The sequence below is a fragment of the Phyllostomus hastatus genome, unplaced genomic scaffold (genome assembly GCF_019186645.2).
Source record: "Phyllostomus hastatus isolate PE091 unplaced genomic scaffold, TTU_PhHast_1.1 phas_contig_1, whole genome shotgun sequence".
NCBI classification, from domain to species: domain Eukaryota; kingdom Metazoa; phylum Chordata; class Mammalia; order Chiroptera; family Phyllostomidae; genus Phyllostomus; species Phyllostomus hastatus.
In genome coordinates this window covers 17,608,763-17,626,640 of record NW_025333498.1, presented here as the reverse complement: position 1 = coordinate 17,626,640, position 17,878 = coordinate 17,608,763, and positions in this window count along the sequence as shown.

Here is a 17,878-nt window from a genome sequence, read left to right as displayed (position 1 = left end):
TCTCCCTCAGAGCAATGTGCCTTCCTCATTTGTTTCTATAGACTAACAAACCTAATAGCCAACCTTAACAACAATTGTATATAAACTTAAAGTCAGTATTCTCTGAGGAATGACCCAGTGGGTCCAAGAATAGAGTAAAGGAAATGATCTCCAGTTAAAAGACTTTTTGAGAGATATTGACTTTGCTAAGAGATCACTGTCATTCTTCTTGAGGCCTTCATCTGTGTCTGATGTCTACATAATTAGGTATAACACACTGATATGCTAGTAAACATTGAAAACCAGCAGAAGGGAGAAGTCTTCTTTTATAGTGGAAGCTGATTTCCATGGTGTAAATACTCCCAGAGTGGCCAATGTGATGTCACTGAATGTAGAGTTGGGAAGTGATATGCAGTAGTGCATCACTATATAGTACTTTTACTATAGAGATACAATAGTCATAAATAACTTCAAACGCATGGATAAAAGCAAAATGTAGCAAAATAATTAGGAAGTGATGCATTTTGAGTATTAATTACTTTTTTTATCGTTGTTTTTAATTGTAACTTTATAGTCTGATTTTTAATAAAAGCCGTGTTTAACAACTGGCTCACAAAGTTCCTGAAAATTTAACAATTGGCTCTTGTGAGCTGGGACAAGGCAGCTCCAGCCTTTGGCATTACTCAACTATTTTACACTGAGGATAATAATGTCTTAAAATTTTTTATCCCCAAGAATTTGCACAGACTGAAAATGTTAATGGAGATTTTAAAGGTTCAGATTAATCAATAAATGACTTGCACGGCCAACTGGAAAAAGGAATATTTGGGTGGTATTCTGCAGAATATTAGATAGCTAACATTTTCTGAGTTCTTATTTTGTGCCAGGCACTACGATAGGTTCTTTATTGTCATTTTCTTGTTGAATCCTGATAAGAACTCACGGGTAAATGCCATTATTATCTCCATTGTATAGACGAGGAGATTGAGGTTTAGGGAGGTTCATGAGTTCAACAAGACATATTAGGTTTTGAGCCCATATATGTGTGATATCATGCATTTAAGAATTATTTATAGAAATTCCACCATTTACTAGAGGATGAGTGGTAAGGGGGACTAAAAGGGGAAGAGCACGGCTGGGCAGAGAGTGAAGGGGGCCATGACACAAGATGAAACTAGAGATGCCTGAATGACTGCATCATACAAAACCTTAGCCACGTTAAAGAGTTTGGTCTTCATTTAGGAGCACTGTAAACCACTGAAAGGTTTTAATTGTGAGGTGTGAAATGTGTCCAACTCTTCCTTTTGAAGGAAACTTCTCTTTAGGGTATGGCTCAGTGTACATAGGAGAGCAGAGGAAAGGCCATGGTGGTGATCTTGGCACGAGATGATGAGAGCAAAGGTGATACTGATTTCTTGTTTCTGCAGGTGGATGCACGGTGGTGCCATCCACCCAGATGGAAAGTAGTGCAAGAGAAGCATGCTGAATTTTGATCAACTTTGTGGTTTCTGTAAGAGCTTTAAAAAGAGAAGTGAGAATTTGGGAACCTAAGCCATGCCATTAATCTCGTTGCTGCAATAATTATGTCATGCATTGGATCAGATGAATTCTGAGATCTCTGGACCTTGGCATTTCATGATATTATGCTACCTGACAGTTGAGGTAGACATGGAGGAGTCACCACATCTTTCTGCTTGTGTCTCTTTGTACTAATATTTTTCTCTGGCTGGACTTTAAGACTTATCTCCTGTGGTATTTTTCAGTTTTATTTGAATTTTTTTAAGTTTCACTAGAGGACATTTTTCCATTGCTTTTAGAGAGAGCAGAAGGGAGAGAAGAAGGGAGAGAGAAACATATCCATGCAAGAGAGAAGCACCAATTGGTTGCCTCTTGTATATGCCCAAGCTGGGGGTTGGTGGCTGCCCAGAGATCTTACCATCCAACTGGGGATCCCATGAACCATGCCTGGATGAGATCAAACCCACAACCATGTACCTTGATCAGAATTGAACCTACAACCTTGTGGTTACAGTATGGAGCTCCAACCAACTGAGCCACCCAACCAGGGTGCATGTGCTGACCATTACAGATGAGCTGGCAAAAGTAAATCTTGACTGGCTTTCCAGCCTGTTGCAGCTTCTTGAGAAAGGTGCTTGGGTTGCACAATGTGAGGATATCCTAGATTCCACACAGAGGAAAGAAAAAATACAAAAACAAACATTTATTGAGGACCAGCTATGGGTCTGACACTGTGTTAGGATCCAGGGCACAATGATAAATGAAACACTCCTGGCCTTAGGAACCTCACAGTAATTGGGAGAGATGTAAACATGCAATTTCATTGTAATGAGGGTTCAGAGAGGTGAGGAAGCCCGTGTAAATGGCCAATCCTGCCATCCAGAAGGGCCCCTGGGTCAGCTGTGTTGCTTATCAAAGAATTTCAGATCAAGAGGAATGCAAGAGATGAAACCCAGAAACCCAGAATTGCAGGAGCTGTATAAGGAACTATAAGTATTTGGTCTAATTCAAGTGTGAGACTGAGCATGAGAAAGACAAGGCTGAGGAAGCAGAGAGGGTCATGTAGAGCCAGGTACACCATGACAAGGAGCTCAGACTTGACCCTGTAGACCAGTCCATAATGCTGCATGTACAGCTGGATGCAGGACCACTTAACACTGTTGTGACAAAAAGGTGTGGAGGAAAGGTGATGGTGAAAAAGAAGGCATTTTTCTTTTGTTTCTTTTTTTAAATTAACTTTTTCTTTTTTAAAAAATAAATACAAATGATTTTTTGAAATCTTGCAATAAAAACTCTGATCCTTGGCTCAGACTGTCCCCACTTCTGGCCTTGTTTCCCAGAAGCAAATATGTTCAACAATTTTAACTATTTCTTCCAGAACTTACTGCCATATTTCTAAATAATATGCTTATACTGTAATATCTTTATTTTTCCATTTTCATGATGAGAGTGTAGCACTCTTGAGCCAGACTTTCTGTTTTAGAATCCTGACTTTGAATAAACTGACTGTGTGTGATCTTGGACCAAGCACTTAACCTCTCTGTGTCTTAGTTTTCCATCCATTCCATAAAACAAGGGTAATTGTGTCATAGGAATTAATCCTTAGAAAAGAGCCTGACACATGAAAATTTGTAAAGTAAATTAGTGATAGAAAATGTTATTTTTTGACTTCCTGGGATGGTGGCTGAGGATCTAGAACTATAACACCACTGCAGCCACTCCCCAGCCCCCCACCCTTCCCATGTGCTGCTGCCCATGTGCAATTGCATCACAATTTTTCATTAAATGAAGTCAGAATTTCTATTATTATGACTATATACAGATTATCACTGCTGAACCAAATATACACTACATTCACAGTTCCTTTCTTTATTTTAATTTTTTTTTGTTTTTAATAGAGATAGTAGTTTCCTAATGCCCTACAATTCTAATTTTGCTGCAAGATGGACCAGTGTTCTTTGATTTGGTGCACACCAGTTGTCCTGGGACTTCTCCAGTATCAGGCCCCAGTCTCCTGAATCACACGAGCCTTTTTCTAGGCCTCTCTCATTTTACTAGAGCACATTCTTCAGAAACTTTCTAAAATAAAAAGAGTAATAGATTAACCATTTCAGTTTCTATACTTGAAAATGGTCTCTATGATATCTTTTATGGACCAAATGTATGTGTCTTCCCACCAAATTCATACATTGAAGTCCTGTCTCCCAATGAAGCTATATAGTGTAAAAAAGTAATTAATGTTAAACTTCCAGGCAAGATGGAGGTATAGGTAAACACACTTCGCCTCTGCACACAACTACAAAAATTACAACTGGACTACAAAACAAGTATTGCCCAGATTCATCAGAAAATTGAGCTGTATGGAAGTCCAGCAACTAAGGATTTAAAGAAGTCACATTCATCCAGACAGGTAAGAGGGGTGGAAACACGAAGATGCTCAGAGAAGCAGAGTGGCATGGAGAGGCAGTGGAACAGGTGGCCCCACATTCACATGTGGTAGATCAAAATTGGGAGGGGTATCTTGGTAGCAAGTGATCCCAGCCTCAGACTAGACCACACAGTGAAGGGTTCCAGTGCCAAGAAGGTAAGTCCCCATAACTTCCAGCTATAAAAACCAGTGGGGGTAGAGGCAGCAGAAGAAACTTCTGGATTCTCTAGAGACTCCTCTTAAAGGGCCCTCAATGGACTTAGGATGCATGCAGACCCAACCCCTTTGGGACTCAGTACCAGGGCAACCACTGGAAGTACACCAGTGGCCTATAGGGAAAAAGTGAAGTGCAAGTGCCAGGAGACAGCTTCCTCCTGGGCAATCTCCAGAGGCCAGGTAGTGGCATTGTCCTCTCTTTGAGCCCTCCCTCGCATAGAGCCAAAAAGTGGTGAAATGGGTTGCCTTGCCCAGGGTAAATACCTAAGGCTCTGCCTCACACAATTTACAGGTGCTTTCTCTATAACAGGCTGTGCTGCTAAAACAGGGAGTCAAAGCAGCCCTACCTCATACACAGAAACAAACACAGGGAAGCTGTCAAATTGAGGAGACAAAGAAAGATGGCCCAAATGAAAGAACAGAACAAAACTCCAGGTAAAAGACTAAATAAAATGGAGAAAAGCAAACTATCAGATGCAAACTTCAAAACACTGGTTATCAGGATGTTCAAAGAAATCATTGCAATCACACAAAAAAAGACCCAGGCAGAAATGAAGGTTGCATTAAGTGAAATAAAGAAAAATCTACAGAGAAGCAACAGTGGAGGGGATGAAGCTGAGAATCAAATCAATGATTTGGAACATAAGGAGGAAAAAAGCATTCAATTAGAATAGCAAGAAGAAAAAATAATTTTAAAAAATGAGGATAAAATAAGGAGCTTCTGGGACATCTCCAAATGTACCCCCATCTAAATCATAGGGATGCCAGAAGGAGAAGAGGAAGAGCAAGAAATTGAAAACTTATTTGAAAAAATAATGAAAGAAAACTTCTCAACTTAAAATGTCAAAGGTTAGAGATAAAGAATCTTAAAAGTATCAAGAGAAAAGCAGTGAGTTACCTACAAAGGGGTTCCCATAAGACTGTTAGTTGATTCCTCAAAAGATGTTTTGCAGGCTAGAAGGGAATGGCAAGAAGTATTCAAAGTCATGAAAAGCAAGGATCTACATCCAAGATTACTCTATCCAGCAAAGCTATCATTTACAATGTAAAGGCAGATAAAGTGCTTCCCAAACAAGGTAAAACTAAAAGAGTTCATCATCACCAAGCCATTATTATATGAAGTGTTAAAGGGATTTATATAAGAAAAAGGTCAAAACTATGAACATTAAAGTGGCAACAAATTTACAACTATCAACAACTGAATCTAAAAACAAATGAAGCAAACAAGCAGAACAGGAACAGAATCATAGATATGGAGATCATTGGGAGGGTTACCAGCAGGGAGGGGGAAGGGGAAAATGGAGGAAAAGGTACTGGGATTAAGAAGTACAAATTGGCCCTGGCTGGCATAGCTCAGTGGATTGAGTGTGGGCTGTGAATCAAAGCATCGCAGTTTCAATTCCTAGTCAGGGCACATTCCTGGGTTGCAGGCCAGGTCCCCAATGGGGGCCACATGAGAAGCAACCACACATTGATGTTACTCTTTCTCTCTTTCTCCCTCCCTTCCCCTCTCTAATAAATAAATAAATAAATAAATAAATAAATAAATAAAATCTTAAAAAAAAGTAGTTACATTTATTAAAAAAAAAAAGAGGTACAAATTGGTAGGTACAAAACAGACAGGGAGATGTTAAAAACAGTATAGGAAATGGAGAAACCAAATAACTTCCATGCATGCCCCATGGAAATGAATTAAGTGGGGTGGGGGAGTTGCTGGAGGGAATGGGGGTACCAGGTAGAGGGGGGCAAAGGGAGAAAATTGGGATAACTGTAATAGCATAATCAATAAAATATACTTTAAAAAAGTACTTAATGTTAATAAGGTCATAAGGGTGGGGCCCTGATCCCATAGGATTAGTATCCTCATAAGAGACACCAGAGAGCTCACTTGTCCCCCGCTTCCTCTGTGCATGCACTAAGAAGAGATCATATGAGCACTCAAGGGAGATGGCAGCCATCTGCAGCCCCAGGGAGAGCTGTCACCAGACACCAAGCCTGCTAGCACCTTGATCTTGGACTTCTAGTCTCCAGAATGGTGAAAAAAATAAAATACAGTTCTGTTATTTAAGCCACAAAATCTACAGTATTTTATTATGGTAACCTGACCAGACTAATACTCTATCTTCTCTTGCTTAATTGATAAATCGGCAAATATAGAGTTCTAGTTTGAATATCATTGTCTCTCTGAATTTAGAAGATGGGAGCATTTGAGTCCCACATCTGTGTATGTGACTTGTTTTTTTTCTGTTTGGAAGCTTTTAAGGGCGTCTTTGAATCTCCGGGCCTCTGACGTTCTGTAACAGTGTGGCTCTGGCACTTGCGCTTTTCATTTATTCATCATGCTGGGCACTTGGTAGTTCTTTTTGATCTGGAGACTATTGACTTTAAGTTCTGGAAATTTTTCACATATCATTTCTTTGACAATTTTTTTGTCTCCATTTTCTTTGTTCCCTGTTTCTGGGTAGTTTATTTATCACATGTAAGAACTTAGAGATTGATTTTCTAATTTTATTTTTGAAAATCATTCCTCTGCTATCCTCCACATCCGTATTTTTATTCAAGGTTCTGGAAGCTGTTAATTTTATAAGAAAGGCTTCTACTAAATTTCCAAATTCCAGGTACTATATTTTTAATTTCTAAAAGATGTTTCATGTCCTCTGACTTTTTCTTTCTCATAGTATCTTGGATTTGTTTTATAAGTGTATTGTTTTGATTAGAAGTTGGTTTTATCCCCTTTGCTTAATGTTCCTTCTGCTCTTCTGTTCCACACATTGTCTCTTCTTCTTTTTTCTATTTGCTTATTTTGGTCTCTGTCCTGCAGGCTGGATGGAGACTTTCCTCGTGTGGCTGCTGATCTGAAGATTGAAGCACTGAACAATAGTTTGGAAGATCTGAGTGAGGAGGACAAAAGGGTGAGCAGCTGATGGCGGACATCACCATGGGGCAGCTGGGCTTTAAGCCAGCTTTTTTTATTGGGATATTCCTAAATGGGAGATTCTGAAGTCTTTTCTCTGGGGCTGTTCAGTTTTTTGTTTTGTCTTTATGTTTAAAGAAGAGTTCCATGGTCTCCTGTTTGGGAGACTTGGGTGCTGGTATCCAGGGAGTAAACTGGGTGGGGGTGTGTCTCACAATTCTGGACACAGATTTTTACTTCATCCCTGAGTGTGAGCTCAGGCCACTGGTTCCAGGGGATCCGATTCAAAGCCTCTTTGAACCTTCCTATGGGATGACCCTCTATGTTCCCATAGGGTGGGTGGGGCTCAGGACAGGGGTCTGTCCACTGCTTCTGGATGTCTCTCTGCAACACTTGCCCTGTTAGCTTGCTCAGCTCTGTGAAGTTGATGACCAGCTCTTCAACTCAGTTTTCACTTTCGAAACAACAACAACTGGTTGAAGTCTCTTCTTTTTGTACCCTCTTCTGTCCTCATGTTAATACTCTTTTTATTCCTTTATTGCTATTTTAGGGAAGTTTGGGTAGGAAGAGGAGATGAATGCATGTTATAATTCTGTAACATTTAACTTGAAACTTTTTTCCATTTTAAGATATGGAATCTATATAAGCAAAAAAAAAAAGATTATAGCCTATATAATGAATGTTAATTATCAGGATGGGATAACTTCTTATTCATATGAATCAGTTACCAAATACAAACCAGAAAGAGAAATGCAGGATTTTCCCCTCCAGTCCTCCAATTATACCACTATAAAAGATGTTCTATTAATAAGACACTGTTATCACAATATATTTGTAGATAGTGTCGACAGGGAATAGATCCTAAGAAACAAATCCACCTTTAAAAATTGCTTTAAATTTTCTAAAGATGAGCATTTCGGTATCTGATGTGGCAAATTCCCATGATCACTTTAGGCTATTGGGAGTTTATCTGAGACAAGTCATTTTGATCAATGTGATGGATTCTAATCATATACATTTCCTCTGTTTGATACATGGTAGTGTGCTTTCCATCCAGTGCTGGGATTGAGCGGCATTTTTGTTGGCATGTGAAGTGAGATGCTCCTTTGGGGGTTCTGGAAAGTGGTAAAGGAGCTGGGGTTGCTGTAAAAAGTGCATGGTTCCTATAATGCAGTTCTGGGTAAAAGCAAGAAATTAGCCATCACCCACACCAAAGGAGCCAGGAGACTCGGAGTGTGCACGGCCACCGTTCTGATTGAAGTGGCGAGAAGAAGGTAAAAGAGCTCCTACTTGGGATCTGAGTACCAGGGAAGTAAAATAGAAAGGAAAAAGCTTTCAGCACCTCAAGAGCAGTTAACAAACCCTGAAAGGGAAGGAGAAGTGGGCAAAACTGCCTGCCTGAAAGTTCTACTGAGAGAAAAAAGCAAAGAGCTTTACACTCACGATAAAGAACAGTGCTCTTGGTTTTTAGAAAAGAAAATAATGTGAGTGATAATGATAATGTAAAGATAATAAGGTAAGAACCAATTTCTATTAAAATTCACAAATTTTTATAGAAAGCTGTATCTAGCATTCAGTATTTTAATGAAATAGAGTGGATATTAAAAAGGAACTGTAGTTTTAAAATATAGCCTCTATGCAGGGGGGGAGTCCATTGTAACATTTCATAAGAAAAAATTCTCATCTTGAGGAGAAACACTAGGTATTTTCAGTGAGGAAGAAGTGGACAAGCTAATTCTAACAGAGACTTGAGTAAGTCAATTCCAGAACAAACTGCTGATAGGGTTTGATTGACAAAATTTGCCAAGAGCAAATTGAGCAAAGAGGCAGAAGCAGGAAAACATTTTTCTCCTCCAATCAACAGATAAATCCTCCAGGAATGAATCCTTATAATAACAGTGCCCTTGGTAAATTATTTTCATTAGGGGGAAAAGCCTATCTATTGATTTTTTAAAAAGGCAATACTTAGTTATCAGGGGACTTGAAAATTCATCTGTTTAATCCAGAGATATTGTGAATAAGAAGAGTAAGTTAGAGAATGAGGAAATTCTATGAAACCAACTGGTTCAATGATATTATTATATGGCTAGTATGAGAAAAATGTGTCATTATAGAGAGTTTTAAGACTACAGTAAAAACCATTTATTCTCCATTCTAACACCCCTTCCCAACCCCTCAATTAATTGATACTTCTCTATTTCTGAAGAGCAATGCTAATTGAGGTTTGTTAAAAAGATCTTGAGGTACAGTAAGTTCTCAAAGTGCCCCCAAAAGGGGTGAGTTGGGTTCTGTACAGTCCCAGAATTAGGAATATGTTATGGCTGGCAGTCTTTGCCAGGCATCTGTTCGTGGAAAATAGTGCTATTAGTTGAAACAATGTAAGTCAATTCTGACTTGACTTATAAACAGTGGTACAACGCGACCATTCAAAGATCCTATGTTCCGGCTTTCCAGAAATGACTTCCAACGCCATATTTAGTGAACTATAAATGATATGACTAGACATGGGGAAGCTTTCTAATGTATATTCAGTGGTTCAATTAATGAGATTACAAGGTACCAATCACCTCATCACATCTCAGAGCATAGAACACACTACTAAATGTCTACCTTCATAATTTCTGCTTATTTTTCTGGTAGCAAAGCAAAAAATGAAGGAATAGCCCCTTCAGGGCAACTAAAATGGAGGGGCTTCTTCAGAAGGAGAGTCATACTTTTCTTTAAAGGGATTTAGTGGAAGATAGGGGACCTTTTGGTGTCCTTTCTATAAAACAAATATAGGTGTTTATTGTCCTACCGTTTTTCAGGATCTTTTCTCACTTTCGTCTCTCTTTCCCTCCTCCCTTTCTCTCTGGCTTATTTTCTTTCTTTTTTTAAAAAAGAATTGCCCTCAATGAGCATGTTCCACTTATCTAATGCTAAGTAAGAAGTCACCTCAAAACTTAGTGCTTTAAAATAACAACAGAAAGGCAATTGAAGTAACTTAGGTAGAACACTGGACAGGAAGCCTGAGGTCTTGGGTTCCAAGGCTGGTCATGGCTCGTAATAAACTGATTCCCATGAGCAAGTCTATTCACCTCTCTGAGGATTTGCCTCTCCAAAGTAGGATCCTCTGAAGCCACCCCTGGTTCTAAAATGGTTTTATGCTGTATCTGCCTCCACACTCCAAGCCTTTGGGTGATCAAGTCATTGAGCCCATTGATTTTTCAAAGCAGGTCTCCCTCCTCCTTGAGTGCTGTCCTACTAGGCAATGTGAGCCATACCTCCTTATTATGACCCAGTTCTAGGGAGCAGCTGATATTTTATCCTTTGGTCTGCTACCACATGTGTACAAAATCCAAATACCTTGAACAACGGTCACATGCAGAACTGCAGAATCTCATAGATGGAAGGGGATATAGAGCCCCATAATGCTGAGTTTGATCCTAAATTCATAGAATAAAAAGTCCTAAGTTCTATATCTTTTCCTTCAGAAGAAAGGATTGCAACCACACCTCAAGCACTGACTTTTTCCCACTTGTAGCAGCTTTATTTAAATATCAAATAAAATGTGAGGGTATAAAATTTTAAACAAATCTTATTTCACTTCTAATAAAAATTGTTCCTGAAAAGAACCTCTTAAGGATGCTAAATACCTATTCAGAGGAGGTTTTGCTTATTCAAAATGTTTGTAAGCATCTATCTTTTGAATTGCTTTCAGAACTTTTAAACAAATTACCCCCCCCCCCTTTTTTTTAACCTGCTTGTTCATTGGTGTCTCCTTTTCCCTTTCTGGGAGCATCACCCTGTTAGTCCTCTTAGCCTCTCCCTACCACTCTGGTTCTGCCACGGAAGCCTACAGCTTTGTTGTGTCAGCAAAGGTCTGAGCGGCTCAGGAACAGACTCAGAGGGCCATGGGGAAGTACGGTGTTGACTAAGAATGAGGTCCAGGGGAGAGTTTCTTTTTTTCTTTGCTTATAAATATATTTTATTGATTATGCTATTACAGTTGTCTGATTCCCCCCTTCACTCCCCTCCACCCTGCACACCCTCTCCCACCCACATTCCCCCCCTTTAGTTCATGCCCACGTGTCGTAAATTCTTTAGCTTCTACATTTTCCATATTATTCTTGCCCTCCCCCTGTCTATTTTCTGCCTATCATCTATGCTACTTACTCTCTGTACCTTTTCCCCCTCTCTCCTCCTCCTACTCCCCTGTTGCTAACCCTCCATGTGATCTCCATTTCTGTGCTTCGGTTCCTGTTCTAGTTGTTTGTTTAGTTTCTTTTGGTTTTGCTTTAGGTGTGGTTGTTAATAATTGAGTTTGCTGTCATTTTACTATACATGTTTTTTCTTTGTCTTCTTTCCTTAGATAAGTCCCTTTAACATTTCATAAAATAAAGGCTTGGTGATGATGAACTCCTTTAACTTGACCTTATCTGAAAAGCACTTCATCTGCCCTTCCATTTTAAATGAAAGCTTTGCTGGGTAGAGCAATCTGGGATGTAGGTCCTTGCCTTTCATGACTTGGAATACTTCTTTCCAGCCCCGTCTTGCCTGTAAAGTCTCCTTTGAGAAATCAGCTGACAGTCTGATGGGAACTCCTTTGTAGGTAACTATCTCTTTATCTCTTGCTGCTTCTAGGATTCTCTCCTTCATTTTTACCTTGGCTAATGTAATTATGATGTGCCTGGGTGTGTTCCTTCTTGGGTCCAACCTCTTTGGGATTCTCTGAGCTTTCTGTACTTTCTGGAAGTCTATTTCCTTTGCAAGAATGGGGAAGTTCTCCTTTATTTGTTTAATAAGTTTTCCACTTGTTGCTCTTCCTCTTCTCCTTCTGGTACCCCTATAATTCAGAGGTTGGATCGTTTAAAGATGTCCTGGAGCTTCCTAAGCCTCTCCATCATTTTTCTGAATTCTTATTTCTTCATTCTTTTCTGGTTGTATGTTTTTTCTTCCTTCTGGTCCACTTCATTGATGTGAGACCCAGCTTTCATTCCATTGCTATTGGTTCCCTGTGCATTTTTCTTCATTTCACTTATTGTAGCCTTCATTTTTTCATCTAATTTGCAACCAAAATCAACCAACTCTGAGCATTCTGATCACCAGTGCTTTGAACTGTGCATCTGATAGGTTGGCTATCTCTCAGTCACTTAAAAATAGTGCTTGTGGGGCTTTCACTTCTGTTTGAGCCATCTCCTCCCCCCGCCCTTTGGTCTGGTGGCACCTGTTACATATGAGGGGCAGAGCCTTAGGTGTTCATCAGGGCGGGTCAACCCAGTTGCTGGGTTGTGACATTGTATGTGAGGGTGGGGTCTGAGAGGGAACAATGGCACTTGCTCTGCTCTCTGTGGGACCTCAGTCCCTTCTGCTGCTTCCCCCGAGCAAACTGGGCCCCTCTGGTGCCAGTTCCCGTATGGTTGGGCTTGTGCATTCTGTGAAACTTTCCAAGGACTTCTCCTGTGAGGCTTGGAGTCTTCCTGTGCCTCAACCCCCATAGGTATTTTCAATCAGTGTCCCAAGGCTCTATTTCCCAGCACTGGGATCCTGGGTTGTGAGCAGTACTTTGCTTCACAATTGCCACCTCACTGGATCTGCTGGTTGCCACCCCTTGGCCGGGGTCTGACAGCTGCCGCTTCAGCACTCAGGGTCCACCCACTGCAGTCCTGCACACCCCAGCTGCCTGACTCCGCCCTTCCTACCAGTTTGGATGAATGTGTCTATTTTAACTTCTTGGCTGTCCGACTTCCATTCAGATCAATTTTCTATCAGTTCTGGTTGTTATTCTATTTCTAAATTGTTGTTGTCCCTATCTTGGTTGTGTGAGGAGGCACAGTGTGTCTACCTATGCCTCCATCTTGGCCAGAAATCAAGGGGAGAGTTTTATTAAGCAAATAAAATACATGGTCTTGGGAGGGTTTATTTCAAAATGTTGATTTCTACTTTAAATATTGTAAACACTGGTGCAACTGACTTCTAGAAATGGAAAACATTTAATAAAGTGTTCCTTCAGCAGCAGTTCTAGGTGCTGAGTATACGTTAGTGAATAACATGGGGAGGCATGTCTCTGCTGTTATTGAGGGAAGAAAGACAATAAACAAATCAAAAGAAAACATCAAATGGAGTTAAGTGGTAAGGAAAGAATGAAAGCTGAGATGTTGTCATAGGGGGAACTGAGTGGTAACTTTGGATTGGGTATGGGGAAAGCCTCACTGAGGACGGAAATGTGAGCTGAGATCCACCTGAGAAGTGGCCCAGGTGCATAACCAAGGGTAGACATCCCAGTGGTGGGAGCAGCTGGTGCAATGACTCTCAGACAAGAATGGATAGAATGACAAAGTGAAAGGAGCACAATGGGAGGGAGCTGAGAAGAGCAGACAGAGGCCAAATCGGTAAGGCATGGAAAGTTAGAGTAAGGGGTGTGTGCAATGATAGCCTGACATGTTCTGGCTTATATGTAAAGTCACAGGAACTTGGAAGCAACAAAGGTGTCCTTCAATAGGTGAATGGATAAACTAACTGTGGTACATCCATACAATGGAATAGTATCCACAAATAAAAAGGAATGAGCTATGAAGTCACAAAAACACACAAAGGAAATGTAGATGCATATTACTATGTGAAAGAAGCCAAGCTGAAAGACATTCTAGAAAAAACAAAACTATGGAGACAGTGAAAAGATCAGTGGTTGCCAGGGTTCTGGGGAGCCAGGGATGAATAGGTGGAGCACAGGGAATTTTAGAGCAGTAAAATTATTCTGTATGATGCTGTAATGGTGGATATATGTCATTGTGCATTTATCAAAACCTAGAGACTTTACAAGTGACCCTTAATGTAAACTATGGGCTTTAGTTAATAATGTATCATTATTGGTTCATCAATTATAACGTATGAATACAAGATGTTAATAATAGAGGAAAGGGAAGGATGGTGATGAGAATTCTTCTTCTAGGGATTTTCTGTACTTTCCCCTCAATTCTTCTGTAAACCTAAAATTCCTTTTAAAAAAGTCTATTAATTAAAAACTTTAAGTCACTGGAGTGGATATTAAAAACTGGATTGTAGAGAGGAAAGAGTGGCTTCAGGGAGATCTATCTGGAGGCTACTCCTGCAGTCCACATGAAACCTATGTGGCCTGGTCTTTGGGGTGAAGAGGGAAGAGGGAGGGGATGGGGAGAATGAACAGATTTAGAGCATGTTTTGGAAATCATTTAAGGAAACTTACTGATGACCTGGATATGACAGCAGAAGAAAGATGGAACTTGGAGTGTAGGCAAGTGCGTGAATGGTCCTACAGTTTATTGAGATGGGGAAAGGCGAGAAATGCTTACTAAACATGCCCATGCAGATGTGGAGTGGGTGGGTGCTCAGGTACACAAATTTGGAATTCCAGAGTGAGGTCAGGACTGAAGATAGAGATGAGAGAATCATCAGAATCTGGAAGGTGTGCAATCACACAGGAAGGACAAAATCAACTGGAAAGCGAGTGCCAATGAAATGAAGCAAGTGCTGTCTGCTAAGCAATTCAACATTGGGTGGACGTGAGGGCAGAGAGGAATTGTCAGAAGCAGCTGAGAGAGAGCATCAGGAGGTACAGGAATCCAGGGGAGTGTGGCCGCAATTCATACAGTAAAGAATTGTATCTAGATTCAGTTCTCCACAGGGTACAAATGTGACTTTGCAATAGATGTAACACTCCTTCAAATAGCAGACTGTCCACCTTTCCCCAGGTCAGTTCTGGCTTATCAACCAAGGAACTAAAATGCATCTTCTCTGTGAACGGAGGCCTTGCCCTTGATTTAGTTTTCCTCTTCAGAGAATCACACAAGCTTATCACTTTAGACCAGGGTTTGGAAAAGTACAGCCCATGGGCCAAATTGGCCCACCATCTGTTCTCATACAGCCCTCAAGTTAAGATGGTTTTTAAAAATTTTTAATGGTTGAAAAAAAATCAGAGAAAGGATATTTTGTGACATGTGAAAATTATAAAAATTCAAATTCCAATGCCTATAAATAAAGTTTTATTAAAACACAGCCATGCACATTTGATAGCTTGTTCTCTGTGGCTGTGTTACAACAGCAGAGTGACTAGTTGTGACAGAGACTGTATGGTCTGCAAAAATTTTTACTACTCGTCTCTTTACAAAAGTTTCCCGACCACTGGTTTACACAAAAGCTACATTACCAGCTGTGAGGAATGGCAGGACAGAAGCTTATCCATCCTCACTATGGATTCTATTGGACACAGCTTAACTTGAAGTCTTTTTTTTCTTCACCACATCGCATACTTCCTTGGAGTACTCGTAGGCCCACTTCATTCAAACATGACTTCTGAATTTCTGCCTTTAGCTGCGGCGTCTCCCCTGAGTTTCTCCTTGTATGTCCAACTGCCTACTGAATCAATCACTTGATTAATCGTTAAGCTCACCATGTTAAAATGGAAAGAACTACCTTTTTCTGAATACTTATTTAAGTAGTATTATAAAGAAATATATTTGGTCCAGTGCTCCTGTCACTCAGGTCCTATTCCCTGAGGGGAATTTTGCTATTTATAATGAGCCCACTTAATCATTATTGAGTTTATACTAACAAGGTGAGTTGTGGTGGGTCACGGGATAGTTTCAGGAGAAGGCTGGCCATACCAGAAAGCATGTGATTAGAGATCTAGACATTTCAGCAGCACCCAGTCCCCAGAGGACTGGAGGCTGAGTGGCTAATTATTAAACCAATTATGTCCACACAATGAAATCCATCCAGAAAAGCTGTGAAATGAGGAATCTGGGGGAACTTCCCGGTTGGTGAACATACTGATGTACCAGGACAGCTGTGCCCCCCAACTCCATGGGGACAGAAGCTCCACTCTCAGGACCATTCCAGACATACCCTATCCACCTCTCCATTGAGCTATTGGTCGTATCTCTTATGATACAGTCATCATTAGGTGTATCACTTTCAGTGAGTTCGGAGAGTTGTTTTACTGATTTATTAAACATGAAAGGGAGTTGTGGAAAATTCTGAATGTATAGCAAGTTGGACAGAAGTGTGGATCACCTACCCCATTGATTCTGAGATCTAGCTAGGTCCTACCTGAAGGACAATAGGATAGCTTATTCTGTAGTTTTTGGATCAGACACCTCGAACATTTGTTTTCAGCTACTTGGAATTCATGCTGATGAAAAATTAACTCATGGAATTTTTGAATTATTACTGAGAAGATAAAAGTAATATCTTTCACCGTCCACTTAAATGATACTTCATGGAATTTCATCATTCAGAAACAAACAAGTATTTTGCAAATCCTTTACACTCAGGTTGTTGTTGTTTTATTATTATTATTATTATTATTATTATTATTATTATTTCAGACTGCAATTTGATGATTGATCAAAGCTTGCAAAATCTGACTTAAAGTTTCCAAATCTGACTGATTTGGAAACTTTCCCTACCTGATAGGAGTAAATCCTATCACACAGTACCTTCTTTAAACTGTCAGAAGAGTGAGTGAAGTAAGTAACAGGAAGGACCATTTTACTCAGAGTGAACTCAGGCAGGGAAATGTATTCCTAGGATTCTGTGTTAGAATAATGCAAATGTGGTGGGATTTCTTGCCATTCTTTATCAGAAATGTTGCTCTACAAGGTAGGGATAATTCTGTAATATCTCACCCACGTGGATTGTCTATTCCTTTAACATCCTAGGTAATTTAAGCACTACTTCTACTATTTTAAAAGAAATCATTCATTTTATCAGCAATACACAGGTGACTTGACCTTAAACTTAGGTAATTATAATAATTAAAGAGCTAATACCACATTCACAAGCATGTGCAGACCCTCTTTCATTGCCTATTGTCTAGAAGCCATTGTGCTGCATGTAGCTCCCTTTCTGTTCTCTGTTTCTTTGGAGTGCTTCCAAGATTCAGTCTGTTATTATTTAAACTCTCTCCGAATGTTGGTATGTTGGTATTTTTGTGCTCTGCCTTGTATGGCTTATAGATTTTTTTCTTCTTGGTGAGATATTTTCCATATCCATTCACAACCATTATTCATTCCACATGCTGCAAATATAATGCCCACCTAATCAATCACCACTTCTGCATTTGAAAATAAAACCATCCTTTCTTTATTATATTAGGCAAATTAGTCAAATGAGTGTTTTCTGAAACTTGCTGTCTTTTTAGGGCCCTTGGCTCTCAGCCTGCCTTTCTCTACTGCTGCCTCCTCCCTTCCTACTCCTCCTGTTTGCAAACAGTACCCATTTCCTTCCGCTGGTGTTCTGGGTGGATTCTGATCCTCCCGACTGGGTCGTCTGCTTTGATGATCTGACATCCTTCCTTCGGAGCACTCCCTTTCCAATAAGGCTGTGCGGGTGGTACAGATGGCTTCATCTCCCTCTCCCCAGTGACTGAGCAGCAACACTCCTTGGAACTGAACAGAGGAGACTCTCCTCTCTGTCAGGTTTTGCTTTTAGAAAGCACAGCAACCAAACAATCAATATTAATCACTGAAATTACAAAATGCCATTGTGGATGGTTTGCTTGAGATAAGGTAGTAAGACAGAAAAGAAAAAAAAAATGGAGGAGCTTACATATTCAATCTTTCCCTTACCAGTTTTCCTCTAGTCCACATTTTTCTTAATTTCTCCACTTTAGTTTAATTTCAAGAAAGATTCTTTTGTTTTAAGAAATGAAGGCTCTTTTGTGCCCTCCCAACATTTTTGTCAATCAAGCCCCTTTAAGAGAGAGAAAATAGAGCACAGTGAAGCATCTGCTGCCACATGAAGTCTCGCGGCCAAAGCCTGTTGTAGGGAACTCTAACAATTGTCCTGGCAAAGCAAATGGCTCT